The sequence below is a fragment of the Chiloscyllium plagiosum genome, unplaced genomic scaffold (genome assembly GCF_037043375.1).
Source record: "Chiloscyllium plagiosum isolate Xiang-an unplaced genomic scaffold, Cpla_swu_hap1 HiC_scaffold_30, whole genome shotgun sequence".
Classification (NCBI taxonomy): Eukaryota; Metazoa; Chordata; class Chondrichthyes; order Orectolobiformes; family Hemiscylliidae; genus Chiloscyllium; species Chiloscyllium plagiosum.
In genome coordinates, this window is record NW_028270168.1 from 25,608,205 (window position 1) to 25,624,447 (window position 16,243).

The following is a 16,243-nucleotide window of genomic DNA, read 5'->3' on the forward strand; positions in this document are numbered from 1 at the left end:
TCAGCCAGGGCTCCCTGATCGATCCAGGTTAACAGCCCCAATCAGGGAACTTATACTTTATGAGGCCAATCTGGGTAACCTCATTGCACTCACCACAAGGTTCACTTGCCTCATTCCTGGGATGAAGAGCTTATGTTATGAAGAAAGCTTTAGAAGAATGAGAGGTGATTTTACTGAATCATGTAAGTTCTTAATGAAACAATGCCAATCCTGAAAGACCCCTTGAAGGAGTCTAGAATTAGGAAACATAGTATAAGAATAAGAGGTCTCATTTTTAAATAGGGAATGAGGAAATTTTATTCCTCTCTGAAGTTTGTTATTCTGTGGAATTCTTTTCCTTAGAAAATAGCAGAGTCTGAGTCAGATAGATTTCTGCTAGATAGGAGACTCCAGGGTCATGGGAGGAAGACAACAAAGTGGAATTAGCTAAATTAGCTAAAATAACTAAAGCAGATCCTAATGAACAGCAGAGCAAACTCATCATGCCAAATGACTTAATCCTGTTCCTAAATTCAATGTTTCTATGTAATTAATCTCTTAACTGTCTCAGCCAATAACTTCAATAGCATGCATTCTTCTGGGTTTGGTGAGATAGGAGTGGTCTAGAGAATCCTAGATGTGTTTACCTCTGTAGTAATGTGTTTGAATGTCAAATGCCTTCACATATCTGTGTATGTCTGCCTGTAATCCTTCTTGAGATTAGTACTGGTTCCTTCAGCAGGCTAATTACAGTTGAAACCACAAGAAAAGTTGAGTGAATGTTAGGAGCCATGTTCAAAAGCTCATTTTTATCAATTTTTAAAAAGGAACTTATAGTTTCTTGCAAAATTTAAAATATTATAACTACAAATTCATAACAAGTATGCACACATAATTTTTTTTTAAACAATTACAGATTCCATTTTAAAGAAATTACAAATTTTCCTTACCGTACATCCAAGTCAAAGGTCAGCACAGTGGGTAATTGCAGCTTATAAAAAGTAACATTTTGAAAAAAGAATCCATTCTCATTGCTGGAAATTCTATAGTAAGATACAGTACATTACTAACTGTCAGCATGGTTTCACACACAAACACAATAAATAATGTGGGACTACTCCAGCTCTCCATCATAACTAAGACGTTAACTCCAACCATCAGTCAGTAAAGCAAATGATTATACTCAGTTACCATCAAATCCACACACCAACACCTCCATGCTCCTGTGCACAGGGAAAGACAATTAAAAAAATATTGCCTGTGAATCAGAAGTCGTTGCAACTGAATAAAAGTCACAATTTTTCAAGTTAATCTCAATCAGCAAAATCAGGCCTTTAAGAAACTATAGGATGGTCTTGAAATCTGAAAATGTAATTTGATATTGATATGTCTTAAAAGCGGACCCAGAAGCAAGTTATTAAATATGATCATGAAGTAGTGCAAAATAAGTAGCTTTCATTTTAAGCTCTGGTCGACTGTGTGCAGAATGGAAATTGAAAACAATTTTGATACTTCACCACATTAAGCAGATTTCATTTGTGCAATTTTAGATTTTGAGAAAGATGCACAATTAGAATGGACTAATTGGAATGTTATGAGCTGAATATGCAGATGAAGCATCAATGGATACAATCACATGCTTCAGACTCTGGCCAACTCTTAGTCTATTTCACCTTCAACTTGTTATTTAGGAGAACAGTTACTGAGACATTAAACTGCTAGTTCTTGAGGGTATACTGCATTAATACATCCATTTGATTTTTGGTAGTCAAGGGAGGCTAAAGACAGCTGGTATTATCATTCTGACTCACCCAGCTAATCACTATTAGTCTGCCAGGGACAGGGGCAATGGATTCATTCCAATCATGCATCTGTGCAATCTAGAGAACAGAAATCCAAATGCTGGCAATTCTCAATTTCAGGCTTAGCATGTGTGAACTGTTCCATAATATCATAGCCTTGTGTGACTGTTACTAAGGAGCATGGTTAAGGACTATTCAAGAAAAGAGAATAAAGGAAAACAGGGAAATAAGACCAGTTGGCTTGATTTAGATTGTTAAGAAATTATGGAATCTTGTATCAAGGGTACTTAGAAAATTATGATATGGTTTGAGGGAGTCAACATGGTTTTATGAAAGGGAAATTTTCTTTTTGAGAGATTAGGTGATATAACTCGATGGGTAAATAAAGGGGAACCAGCAGATGTAGTAAGTTTAGATTTTTAGAAAGCAGTTGATACAGAGCACACAATAGGTTGCTGCATAAATTCTTAAGAGATTGGAGATGTTTATTAGCATGAATAGAAGATTGAGGTTCAAAAAACCAAAGTGGGGCTGTGGACACTCAGTGACTGAGTATGATCATGGCTAAGAAGGATAAATTGTTCAAAAGCAGCAATAGATGAAGGAATCCATGTGGAAATGGAATTGATGTTGTTGATAAGCTGTGGTCTTACTAAACATAGAGCAGATTCAAGAGGCTATTTGACTAGCTGCTGCTCCTATATTTGATGTTCTTGAAGTAGTGAGTCTGGATTTTCAGAAAGCTTTTGATAAGATGCTTCATAGGAGGATGATTAGAAAATTAAAGCACAGAATACAGAAGCATGGATTAATGAATTGCTAACAGACATGAAACTTGAAAGGGTTCAGAAAAGCTTTACAAGAATGTTGCCAGGGTTGGAGGATTTGATCTATAGGAAGAGGTTTAATAGGCTAGGGCTGTTTTCCCTGGAGCATTGGAGGCTGAGGGGTGACCTTACAGAGGTTTACAAAATCATGAGGAGCAACGATAGGATAAATAGACAAAGTCTCTTTCCTGGGTTGGGGGAATCCCGAACTAGAGGGCCTTGGTTTAGGGTACGAGGGGACAGTTATAAAAGAGACCAAAGGGGCAACTTTTTCACACAGAGGATGGTACATGTATGGAATGAGTTGCCAGAGGAAGTGATGGAGGCTGGTACAACTGCAACATTTAAAAGGCATTTGGACAGATATGTGAGTAGGAAAGGTTTGGAGGGATATGGGCTGGGTGCTGGCAAGTGGCACTAGATTGGGTAGGGATATCTGTTTGGCATGACAGAAGGGTCTCTTTCTGAGCTGTACACCTCTATGATTCTATGAACAGACAAAATACAGAGCAGGAATAAATGAGCTATTTTCATATTGGCAGGCTATGACTCAAGGATCAGTAGTTGGGCTTCAGAGGTTGGCAGTAGAGTCATAGAGATGTACAGCATGGAAACAGACCCTTCAGTCCAACCTATCCATGCCGACCAGATATCCCAACCCAATCTAGTCCCACCTGCCAGTACCTGGCCCATATCCCTCCAAACCCTTCCTATTCATATACCCATCCAAATGCCTCTTAAATGTTGCAATTGTACCAGCCTCCACCACATCCTCTGGCAGCTCATTCCATACACGTACCACCCTCGGTGTGAAAAAGTTGCCCTTAGGTCTCTTTTATATCTTTCTTCTCTCAGCCTAAACCTATGCCCTCTAGTTCTGGACTCCCCGACCCAGGGAAAAGACTTTGTCTATTTATCCTATCAATGCCCCTCATAATTTTGAAAACCTCTATAAGGTCACCCCTCAGCCTCCGACGCTCCAGGGAAAACAGCCCCAGCTTGTTCAGCCTCTCCCTGTAGCTCAGATCCTCCAACCCTGGCAACATCCTTGTAAATCTTTTCTGAACCCTTTCAAGTTTCACAACATCTTTCCAATAGGAAGGAGACCAGAATTGCACACAATATTCCAACAGTGGCCTAACCAATGTCCTGTACAGCTGCAACATAACCTCCCAACTCCTATACTCAATACTCTGACCAATAAAGGAAAGCATACCAAATGCCTTCTTCACTATCCTATCAACCTGCGGCTCCACTTTCAAGGAGCTATGAACCTGCACTTCAAGGTCTCTTTGTTCAGCAACACTCCCTAGGGCCTTACCATTAAGTGTATAAGTCCTGCTAAGATTTGCTTTCCCGAAATGCAGCATCTCGCATTTATCTGAATTAAACTCCAACTGCCACTTCTCAGCCCATTGGCCCATCTGGTCCAGATCCTGTTGTAATCTGAGGTAACCCTCTTCACTGTCCACTATACCTCCAATTTTGGTGTCATCTGCAAACTTACTAACTGTACCTCTTATGCTCGCATCCAAATCATTTATGTAAATGACAAAAAGTCGATGGCCCAGCACCGATCCTTGTGGCACTCCACTGGTCACAGGCCTCCAGTCTGAAAAATAACCCTCCACCACCACTCTCTGTCTTCTACCTTTGAGCCAGTTCTGTATCCAAATGGCTAGTTCTCCCTGTATTCCATGAGATCTAACCTTGCTAATCAGTATCCCATGGAGAACCTTGTCGAACGCCTTACTGAAGTCCATATAGATCACATCTACTGCTCTGCCCTCATCAATCTTCTTTGTTACTTCTTCAAAAAACTCAATCAAGTTTGTGAGACATAATTTCCCACACAAAGCCATGTTGACTATTCCGAATCAGTCCTTGCCTTTCCAAATACATGTACATCCTGTCCCTCAGGATTCCCTCCAACAACTTGCCCACCACCGAGGTCAGGCTCACCGGTCTATAGTTCCCTGGCTTGTCTTTACCGCCCTTCTTAAATAGTGGCACCACGTTTGCCAACCTCCAGTCTTCTGGCACTTCACCTGTGACTATGGATAATACAAATATCTCAGCAAGAGGCCTAGCAATAATTTCTCTAGCTTCCCACAGCGTTCTTGGGTACATCTGATCACGTCCTGGGGATTTATCCACTTTTAACCGTTTCAAGACATCCAGCACTTCCTCTTCTGTAATCTGGACATTTTGCAAGATGTCACCATCTATTTCCCTACAGTCTATATCTTCCATATCCTTTTCCACAGTAAATACTAATGCAAAATATTCAATTAGTATTTCCCCCATTTTCTGCGGCTCCACACAAAGGCTGCCTTGCTGATCTTTGAGGGGCCCTATTCTCTCCCTAGTTACTCTTTTGTCCTTAATATATTTGTAAAATCCCTTTGGATTCTCCTTAACTCTATTTGCCAAAGCTATCTCATGTCCCCGTTTTGCCCTCCTGATTTCCCTTTTAAGTACACTCCTACTTTCTTTGTACTCTTGTAAGGATTCACTCGATCTATCCTGTCTATACCTGACATATGCTTCTTTCTTTTTCTTAACCAAACCCTCAATTTCTTTAGTCATCCAGCATTCCCTATACCTACCAACCTTCTTATTCAACCTGACAGGTAAATGTCAATGATTTGGACTTGAGGACCAAATGTAATGTTTATAGACTTGCAGACGATAACAAGCTAAGTGAGAATGTCTGTAATAAAGAAAGCATCAAGTTTTGTTTTACTTTCAAGAGGTTTTGGGCAGAAGTAGTGAATGGGCTAGAATTTGGTAGATGGGATATAACTTGGAAAAATTTAAGATATTACACTTTGGTAGGAGAAAAAGATGTGTAAAGTATTTGTTAAAAGGTGAGAGGTTGGAAAGTGCAGTTGTCCAATGTGCAGATGAAGTGGCCTTGCCAATAAGTCACTGAAGGCTAACATGCAGGTACAGCAAACACAATGTTAGCCTTTGTCACAACATGTGTTCAATACAGTAGGGAAGTATTGCTTCAATTGTAGGGAAATTTGGCTTGACTGAACTTCGAATAATGTATATAGTTTTGCTCTCCTTATCTCAGGAAATATGTTATTGTCTTAGAGGGAGTGTAACAAACGTTTGTGGGATGGTGAGGCTGCCCTATGAAAAGACCTGGACCTGTATTCTCTGCATTTCAAAGAATGAGGGTGATCTCATTGAAATCCACAAAGTACTTAAAGGGACTGACAGGGTAGATGCAGGTAAGGTGTTTCCTCTGGTTGGATGAGTCTAGAAACAGGAGGCACAATTTAAAAATAAAGGGAGTGCTACTTAGAACAAAGATGAGAAAAAATAATTTATTCAGAAGGTGGTGAACCTTTGGAATTCTCTACCCCAGAGGACTGTCAAGGTTCAATTTGATGTGGGAAGTAAAACGTTACTGCAGTTTGTAATGTTAAAATTGTTTTGCTTTCTCTACCTGTGTTACTTGTGTGTATGAAACAAATGCTATTATGCAAAGGACATAAACATGATTATGAAAGAAAACACAAAATGTGATTAAACAAGGAGACAGTTTCCTGAAACTGACGTATAAATAACTACTGTAATTTCTTTCCCCGAGAGACTTCTCCTCATTGAGAGTTCCTTCCTACAAACTCGTAAAAAAGACTTTCTGACTTCAGCTTACCCTAAACTCCTGTTGGCTTTTGTTTCACAACAAATATTAAAATTGAATATATTTAAGATGTTATTTTTCAAAGTAAACATGGATGCGTGCTGTAAGTGCTTGTGTAGACTGTAATGCTACATCAATTTGATAGGCAGTAAGGTACACTGTCCCTGTAAATCTGTGAGAGTATTGTATGGGTTTTCAAAGACACAACCAGGAGAACTCTCATCTCTGGATTAGGTGGTAAAGTATATCTATCATGCAGAGTCCCATCAGTATAAGTCACCCTAATGTTCAAGGTGACGGAACAATGTGACTCTAGGAGCTGAATGTACTTTAGATAATTGAAAATGCATTTTTTCTTCTAATATACAGCAACTAGGAAAATAATTTTTTCAAGATTAAAACTATTATTAGAAGGAACTGAATTAAATGAGCATGTGTTCCTTCAAATAATAAATGTAACATTGTTATGTTTTCTCTGAGTCTGATTGCCACTGTACTTCTCAAAGAACTCAGTTGAACAATTACAGAAATGGAGCATGAATGATTTTTGTCTCATCAGTTCATGACACGATGACACAAGCTTTTTGCATTGTGTACCATACTTAAGGTTTATGCATTTTAATTAAGACCACGGATGGTAGTAGTCAGAATAATTTCCCCACATTTTTTATCTCAGCCGTAATATCAATCTCTGTTAGCTTATAGATGAAATAGATTAGATGTAACCCTGTCAATGAATTCCAAATGGCAGCTTTGGAGATTCACCATTTGATGCAATACCTCCATTTGCCACACTCCCACTGTTGTGGTTAATGTATGAGATTGATTATTTTAATTCCACGCAGGTTTGTGCAATGATTGTCTTCATTTTTCATGTGAAGTAGGTCCCAATATTATTCAGCATATCCCACGCAATCCTGGCTGTCAGCTTATCCTTGAGATGTGAATAATATGAATGATCGATTGCAAAATACACTTGAGAGCAACAATTGATTTTGCCAAAATTTGGTCTTTAAAGTCAGGGCTATTCTTAAATAATTAAGCCCCCTGTAGTACTGTCAGCATATTTAATCACATTACCCTTCCGTCAACTAGTACAAAATTTTATTGTTTCTGTTGCCATTTTCACCAGAATAAGAATGCTCTGAATGAGTGAGAGGTTTATAAAATTATAATGAAATTCCCTACTGCGCTTTTAAATACAAACTATTTGATTTCTGTGATGATTGTTGCCCACTGTGCATTCTCACTGTGAAAATGAACAGCTCTGAAACCAAAGAGCTGTACATGGTGTGATCCAGATCTGCAAGTCATGGTTCATGTAAACCTCCCCACTGAGTAATCCGAGCTTTGCTGACTTCATACAGTGACCTTCGGCAATCAAAATCATTACTGTTGCATGTTGAGTTGGAAATATTTTGAAAGTTATCTATTTACTTGTCCATTATATTTATTTTGCTTATTGGTTTCACTTCTTATTTCCCTACAGGATTCATGTGAAACCTTTCTCAGACAAGAACACTTTAATAGACTGTAACCCCTCAGTGTTGCAGTAGAATTAAATGATGAAGGGTGAATTTATAGAGAGGATACAATAATGTCATTTTCCCATGATGTTGACATTCAAATGAAAAAATAAACCTCAATTTAGTAACCCTGCATGAAACTGCTGTTTTGCATTTAGATCACTTACATTTCTCATTCAAATTAACATTTACAGCTGAGTCTCATTGCAAGGGAATTACATGTAACAGGTTTGTCAAAACAAAAGTCCTGAAAATTCAGCTTTGGGCTCTCAGTATATAATTCCGAGCAGCAGTACTACACAGTCAGTTAAAACAGTCCTTGGAACAGTTCTTTTAATTGACCCATGTTTATAATTAAAGATTAAATTAGCAATCAATTGTATTATACGCAGGAGAGACATTTTACTTGTTTATTCGCACATTGACTGTTGCCAACTCTATCAAATGGAGGGAACTGTACCTTGCAGCTATTTTTCTCCTTAGCTGAGTTACGTTGAGAGCAAATCAAATGAAACAATTGCCTATCCCAGTCCCTGCTGGGAAACAAACCAAAACGTGGCTCTGAATAAATCTGCAGTAAAAGGGGATTTGAATCTGCAAAACAGGTATTGGGTTGAGTGAGATGTAAAAGCTTTTTATTTTTCAAGCCCAAATGAAACCCATCTTGAATGTGCCTCAATTGTGTGGTCTTTGCTTCCAGCAAGGGATTTGCTCTCAATGCAACAATCCTTATGTTAGCTCCTGGAATGTTAGATTTAGATGTGGCTAATATAGTTTTGAAATATTCAACAGGTGTTTAATACAGCTCCTGGCATCATTGAATCTCTACAGTGTGGAAGCAGGCCTTTCAGTCCATCAAGTCCATACCGACCCTCTGAAGGCTATCCCACCCACACCTACTGCCCTACCCTTCGAATCATAGAATCCCTACAGTGTGGAAACAGGACCTTTGGCCCAACAAGTCCACAGCAACCTTCTGAAAAGTAACCCACCCTCTACCCTCTTACTCTACATTTACCTGTGACTAATGTACCTAAGTTACACATAGAGTCATAGAGTCATAGAGATGTACAGCATGGAAACAGACTCTTCGGTCCAACCCGTCCATGCCAACCAGATATCCCAACCCAATCTAGTCCAACCTGCCAGCACCGGGCCCATATCCCTCCAAACCCTTCCTATTCTTATACCCTTCCAAATGCCTTTTAAATGTTGCAATTGTACCAGCCTCCACCACATCCTCTGGCAGCTCATTCCATACACGTACCACCCTCTGCATGAAAAAGTTGCCCTTAGGTCTCTTTTATATCTTCCTTCTCTCACCCTCTAGTTCTGGACTCCCCGACCCAGGGAAAAGACTTTGTCTATTTATCCTATCTATGCCCCTCATAATTTTGTAAACCTCTATAAGGTCACCCCTCAGCCTCCGACGCTCCAGGGACAACAGCGCCAGTCTGTTCAGCCCCTCCCTGTAGCTCAGATCCTCCAACTCTGGCAACATCCTTGTAAATCTTTTCTGAACTCTTTCAAGTTTCACAACATCTTTCCAATAGAAAGGAGAACAGAATTGCATGCAATATTCCAACAGTGGCCTAACCAATGTCCTGTACAGCCGCAACATGACCTCCCAACTCCTGTACTCAATATTCTGACCAATAAAGGAAAGCATACCAAACGCCTTCTTCACTATCCTGTCTACCTGCGACTCCACTTTCAAGGAGCTATGAACCTGCACTCCAAGGTCTCTTTGTTCAGCAACACTCCCTAGGACCTTACCATTAAGTGTATAAGTCCTGCTAAGATTTGCTTTCCCGAAATGCAGCACCTCGCATTTATCTGAATTAATCTCCATCTGCCACTTCTCAGCCCATTGGCCCATCTGGTCCAGATCCTGTTGTAATCTGAGGTAACCCTCTTTGCTGTCCACTACACCTCCAATTTTGGTGTCATCTGCAAACTTACTAACTGTACCTCTTATGCTCGCATCCAAATCATTTATGTAAATGACAAAAAGTCAAGGGCCCAGCACCGATCCTTGTGGCACTCCACTGGTCACAGGCCTCCAGTCTGAAAAACAACCCTCCACCACCACTCTCTGTCTTCTACCTTTGAGCCAGTTCTGTATCCAAATGGCTAGTTCTCCCTGTATTCCACAAGATCTAACCTTGCTCACTAGTCTCCCATGGGGAACCTTGTCGAACGCCTTACTGAAGTCCATATAGATCACATCTACTGCTCTGCCCTCATCAATCTTCTTTGTTACTTCTTCAAAAAACTCAATCAAGTTTGTGAGACATGATTTCCCACACACAAAGCTATGGTCAATTTAGCATGGCCAATTCACCTAACCTGCACATCTTTGGATCGTGGAAAGAAACCGGAGCAAACCACACAGACACGGGGAGAATGCGCAAACTCCACACAGTCACCCGAAGCTGAAATCGATCCCGGGTGCCTGGCGCTATAAGGCAGTAGTGCTAACCACTGAGCTACCATATTCTATTTGCTGTAACCTTGCATTTCCCATGGCTAATTCACCTAAACTGCACATCTTTTGACAGTGGGAGAAAATTGGAGCACCCTGAGGAAACATATGCAGACACAGGGAGAATGTGCACACTCCACACAGACAGTTGCCTGAGGCTGGAATTGAACCCAGGTCTCTAGAGATGTGAGGCAGCATTGATCCACTGTGCCTCCCCGATCCATTGTGCCTCCCCGAACCACTGAGCCACATGTCTCAGGCACCTCAAGTGTGGGCTAACACTACGTTATTCAATTTCAAACAGTAGCATGCTTCGATCAGTGTATCATGCTTCAAATGGCCTTAGTTAAGAGAGAGACTGAGACCTTCATACCCTCAGATCACATACTACAGTATGGTGATGATATCATGAGCATGTGTATTCATAGTGCGCTGACATGCTGACTGAGATATAGTTCAAAAGGCTAGAGATTTGGGAGGCCACCAATTGCTTTCATAAGACATTTAACTATTTTCATAAGAGTCCATACCTTAGATTTCAATTTTCTTCAAGGTTTGACATTGACTGAATAACTTTTCTGGTCTTCTCAGAGGCACAATGGGGAAAGTTAAAAATCACACAACTCCAGGTTATAGTCCAACAGGTTTAATTGGAAGCACTAGCTTTCAGCGCACTGCTCCTTCTTCAGGTAGTTGACAACTACCTGATGAAGGAGCAGTGCTCCGAAAGCTAGTGCTTCCAAATAAATCTGTTGGACTATAACCTGGTTTTATGTGATCTTTAACTTTAACCGGCTCCTCCAAATCATGACAATGAGGAAAGACCACTGTCCTTCCCTATGTTATCTAGAAATGGTTGGAAACTGTATTACCCTTTGGGTTGTTTTGTAAATTGTAAATATAATCTGCAATTATACACATGGTGAAGCACCTCAGAATTCGACATATTGTATTAAATGATACAGATTGGTGTTTATCCTTTAATGTGAAGTCAACTTTGAACTATCATATAGTGTAGTTTAATGAGTAATGTATATCATTGGAACCAACATTTGCCTGTAGGACTGAGGAGATGCAGCATCTAAATAGGTGAGGATGATTGCATGAAATAACACCACATGGGTTATGGGGAGCAGGACCGCTCCCACCAGTTGACCATTCTAATACACTTCCCTCAGTCACCGTCAGACTTCCCACCACCCATCATAATCAGAACTTCGTCCAATATCACCAACCTCATCCTTACAACCACGGAAAACCACCCACAATTGGGCCACCCACTCCCAATTAATGACTCACCTAGCTCTGTCCCTTAGTCAACAATCTTGTGTGAGTAACACCTCACTTTCAAAGCCACTCTGTACCCACCTTCTTCAGTCTCCATCACCTGGAAGGACAAACCTATCTGCTTCAAGGCTTTAACCTCTTTAGGAGCAGTCTCTGACTGGATGAAAAACTTATCAGGTGAGGTTTCTGGGTCCAGACCCTGTTAAAAACAATGCAAGCAGAAATCCGATCTGCACTTGGAAATCAACTTCCCAATAAACATTCTCTTAATTGTAACATAAACAAAATTATACATTTGTGGGCAATTTTATAAAATTAATATGGTCGCAGTGTTACTGAGTAAATAGTGTAACAAAATACATCTAAAAATTATGGTGACGGGGGCTGTGTGTTGTATAAGGACTACATATGTTCAGATGGCAGAAATACACTGTTTGTTATCAAAGGAAAGGAAATCACTGACAGGGAAAAGACACAATTTCCTCCTTTTTTATTACTTATTACTCCAGACTCATAAATATTTAAAGTTGGGAGGACAAGTTGGTAATGTTTTTGGGAAAGGAGATGGGATCACAAATTTTACAAATCCGTGTGTAAATGTAAAGAAATGTGAATGTTAGCCTTGGTTCAATTAGTAGTGTTCTTATATTTGAGTCAAAAGTTTGTGGGTTTAAGTCCCACTCTAATTAAACATTAATATCCAAACTGACAGTTGTATGGTACTGAATGGATGTTGCAAGAAGGTGACAACTTTTGAATCAGATGTTAAATGGAGGCCCCAACTGCCCTTACAAGTACAGTATTATAAAATAATCCATGATGTTATTTCAAAGAAAAGTAGAGAAGGTGCCCTCACTAATATTTATCCTTTAATCAACATTGTAAGACAGACCATCTGGTCAGAATCACATCATTGCCGATGGGAATTTACTGTGTGCAAATTGGCTGCTGCATTTCTTTCATTAACTTGACTGCACTTCATCAATATTTAATTGACCATAAAAAACTTTGGGATGTCTTGAGGTTTTGAAAGGTGCTATACAAGTCATTCCTTCATGTTCAATCTAAACATTATTAAGCCACAGCTAAAGCCATTGAGGATAATATTAAATTTATCTGATTCATGAATGGCCACTTCAAATTGCCTAAATTATGTACCCAATGAAGCATATACAGGAAACACTAAATATGTAATGTAAACCTGCCTCCCTGACCAGGCAGGATGAACTCCAGCAGGATTTGTTTATGATACAATTAAGAGAATGTTTATTGGGAAGTTGATTTCCAAGTGCAGATCGGATTTCTGCTTGCATTGTTTTTAACAGGGTCTGTACCCAGAAACCTCACCTGATTATTTTTCATCCAGTCAGGGACTGCTCCAGAAGAGGTCAAAGCCTAGGAGCAGATAGGTTTGTCCTTCCAGGTGATGGAGACTGAAGAAGGTGGGTACAGAGTGGCTTTGAAAGTGAGGTGTTACTCACACAAGATTGTTGGCTAAGGCTAAGCGACAGAGCTAAGTGAGTCATCATGCTGGAGTTAAAGTCAGCAGGATCCTTATTTGTTCTGAAGAAGGGACACTGGACTCGAAGCGTTAACTCTGATTTCACTCCACAGATGCTGCCAGACTTGCTGAGCTTTTCCAGCAATGTCTGCTTTTGTTTCAGATTTCCAGCATTCCCCACAGTTTGTTCAGTTTTTATTCCTTGTTAGCACTTGCCTGTCAGTTGCCAATGATATCCTCAAGATACAACAGAAACTTTACGTCAAGCCTGAGCAGAAAAAAAAAGAGGAAAATGGATTTTAAAAAAACAAACAGTAAAGGGATATTTGTAAAAGAGAAGAGGAATGGAATAAACTACCAGAGACTGAGAACACTGCAATGAACAGAATGGTCTCCTTCTGGATTAGAAAACTGTGGCACTTTTAAAAGTACTCCCAAGAAAGACTCACCACTACTTGACATAAAATAATGCACAATGTACACTACCTATACAACAATTGTTGTGATATAATGATGTTTTCATTGCATTTAGATTGGGATGGTGTAAATCAAACAGTAACATTTTGTGTAAAGTCTTTCAAATAATCTAGACCTGAGCAATGTCACTTCCACTGAGACCTGCCTGAGCTTTGATCTCAAAGAAGAGGAACACGCAGGGATTGATTGAACTGTCAGGGAAGTCAGGCTAAAATTCAATGTCTAAATAATACACATTATAGCTAGCTATCCTCACAGCTCTAATACAAACCCTCAGATTGCTAACTCACTCGACAAGTTAAACTAGGTACAACAATGTTGCAATTGTTTTCAAGTACATACATGCCTTGGTATCTCAGCTGGTACGAATAATTACAATCCATTCTGCAAAGTACTTTACCTGCAGACTTTCTATAATGAAAATTTCACACAACAGAGGTCTTAAAAATTATAAAACCGCAGAGCCACAATTCAATACATTCAAGAGGCACCTCAGGTCTGCAGCATTCCATTCATGGATGGTTAATTGTTAACATTAAGAGACAGTGGCTGCAAGTAGAAGACTTCTGCTATCATTGAATAGATCTCATTGAGTATTAAAGGTCCTGAGATCATCCAGTAAACCTCCATGGTTTAAGACCTGGTCTTTGTGTGTCTTAGTGAAAAGCTTCACTGTAATGTTTGAGTAAAAATATTGAGGTTGACATTCCCCATGAAGGAGTTCTGCGCTGGTGGACGTGTTTGTTGGATGCCCATGAGACTATCCCAAAGAAAAGTGAGGGAGTTGTTCCATATTTATTGCTCAACCCAAATCTCAAACTACATAATCTGAGCATTATCACATTGGTATTTCAGGGAGTTTGCTATGTGCAAATTAGCTATCATATTTCTGATATTACAACAAGGATTACATTAAAGAAATGCTTCATTGGTGAAAAACATTCTGACACATCTGGATGGTCATGAAAAGGGCAATAAAAATGCGTACCTATTTTTATTTCTTCACATTGGACTGGAATTATAGAAAAGGCTGACTCAAGCCCCGTAGATAGGAAACAACTTCATAATGCATTTAAAGAAAAACAGATGCACAAACAAAAGAGAAAGCATTTTTTTTAAAAAGGGATATGATGATAGGATTAGATACGAAAGTTTGGGAATCATGACTTGTGCTTGATGAAGGAGCAGTGCTCCGAAAGCTAGTGCTTCCAAATAAACCTGTTTGACTATAACCTGGTGTTGTGTGATTTTTAACTAAAGTTTGGGAAGAAATTAATGTGGAGTGTCATTCCCTTGATTTATGTGTCTGCTGATTATCAATGATCCCATATGTTTTGTGATGAAAAAGGTACGTGTTTTCCTTATCCTCAGTGTGGGGCACAACTAAATGTTCTAGCAGCAAGCTTTTGAGAGTTTATAAATAAGTTATTAATTCTCTCAAAATAATCTCAAATTAAATGTGATTTGTCACAGACACAAAGACAAAAATGTGAATGTGGCAGTATACAGTTAAAGATGAAAATTATCTCAGTCTCTGATTTAAGATATTTGGTCCCCCTTATAGATGTTTTTGATCTTTTAAGGCTTTATAAAGTGAAGAGTCCTCCACCTGTAAGCTGTTCTGTATTTAAATTTTCATCTTGCTTCTCATATGAATTTGAGGTTGGGACAAAGATGGTGACTGAGACCTTTATTTGGTTGGGATCTCCCACTTGACGCATTCCTGGTATTGTGGTAGATTATTTTGTAAAATAATCTCAGGAGCCTCAAGGTACAGGTCAACAAGCATTTATTGAGCCAATATTGGCATAGTCATGCCAGAAAAGATTCCAAGGTAGCAGTCTAACTCAATGAGGATCCATCGGATATTTATACATTGTATACAGTAACGCAGACAGTACATTGCTTAGATTCCGAAATAGTCTGTTTTAGACAAATACCTTGTTTTTTACCTATTGCAAAGGTGGCAAGGTGCCTGTTTCCCCTTGGTCTCACCACTCCCTATCTTCCCAGGTGCCATCTTCTCTCCTCTCTGAAGTCTGTGCTTTGTTGCGATTCTTGACTCAACCATATTGTGTTGTTTTTCTCAGTGTGGTACAGGCTTATCCTCACATTCCATTCCCGAGTAAGACCTCAGGATTAATGCTGGAGCAGCCACATTGCATTTTCACAGAAACTCTGTCTATACGTGTCTGCTGCATCAACATCTGAGCGTGTCTATGCGGATCAACGAACTTTACTTTTAACCTGACTACTTTCTTGAATAGGAATAAATGAAAATCAATCTTGAATCATAGATATAATTATTGCTTATGAAGTTAACTAAAACTCTCTACCTTATTCTAATCCCACCTGGAAATTCATGTGGACTTTTAAATTCACTGATGTCATACCCAAATTTCTCTCAAACACTGTTAAATACCACAGCTGTTTGCTGACTGATGGGGTCATTTGTTGGGGGTCTGTCGACCAGTCTGAAAGCACTTGTACTGATGTTTACTGATATTTTTGCCTCACCATGTTCAAAATCCATTCTAAATAACGTGTAGTGTTTATGTTGATTCAATATTCTGTTATTATTTAATATTTGGGATTTACCGCATCAAGAACAAAGAACAGTCCAACACAGGAACAGGCCTTTTAGCCAACCAAGTCTACCGAGATACATGATGTCTTTCTAAGCTAAAATCCTTTGCCTCCA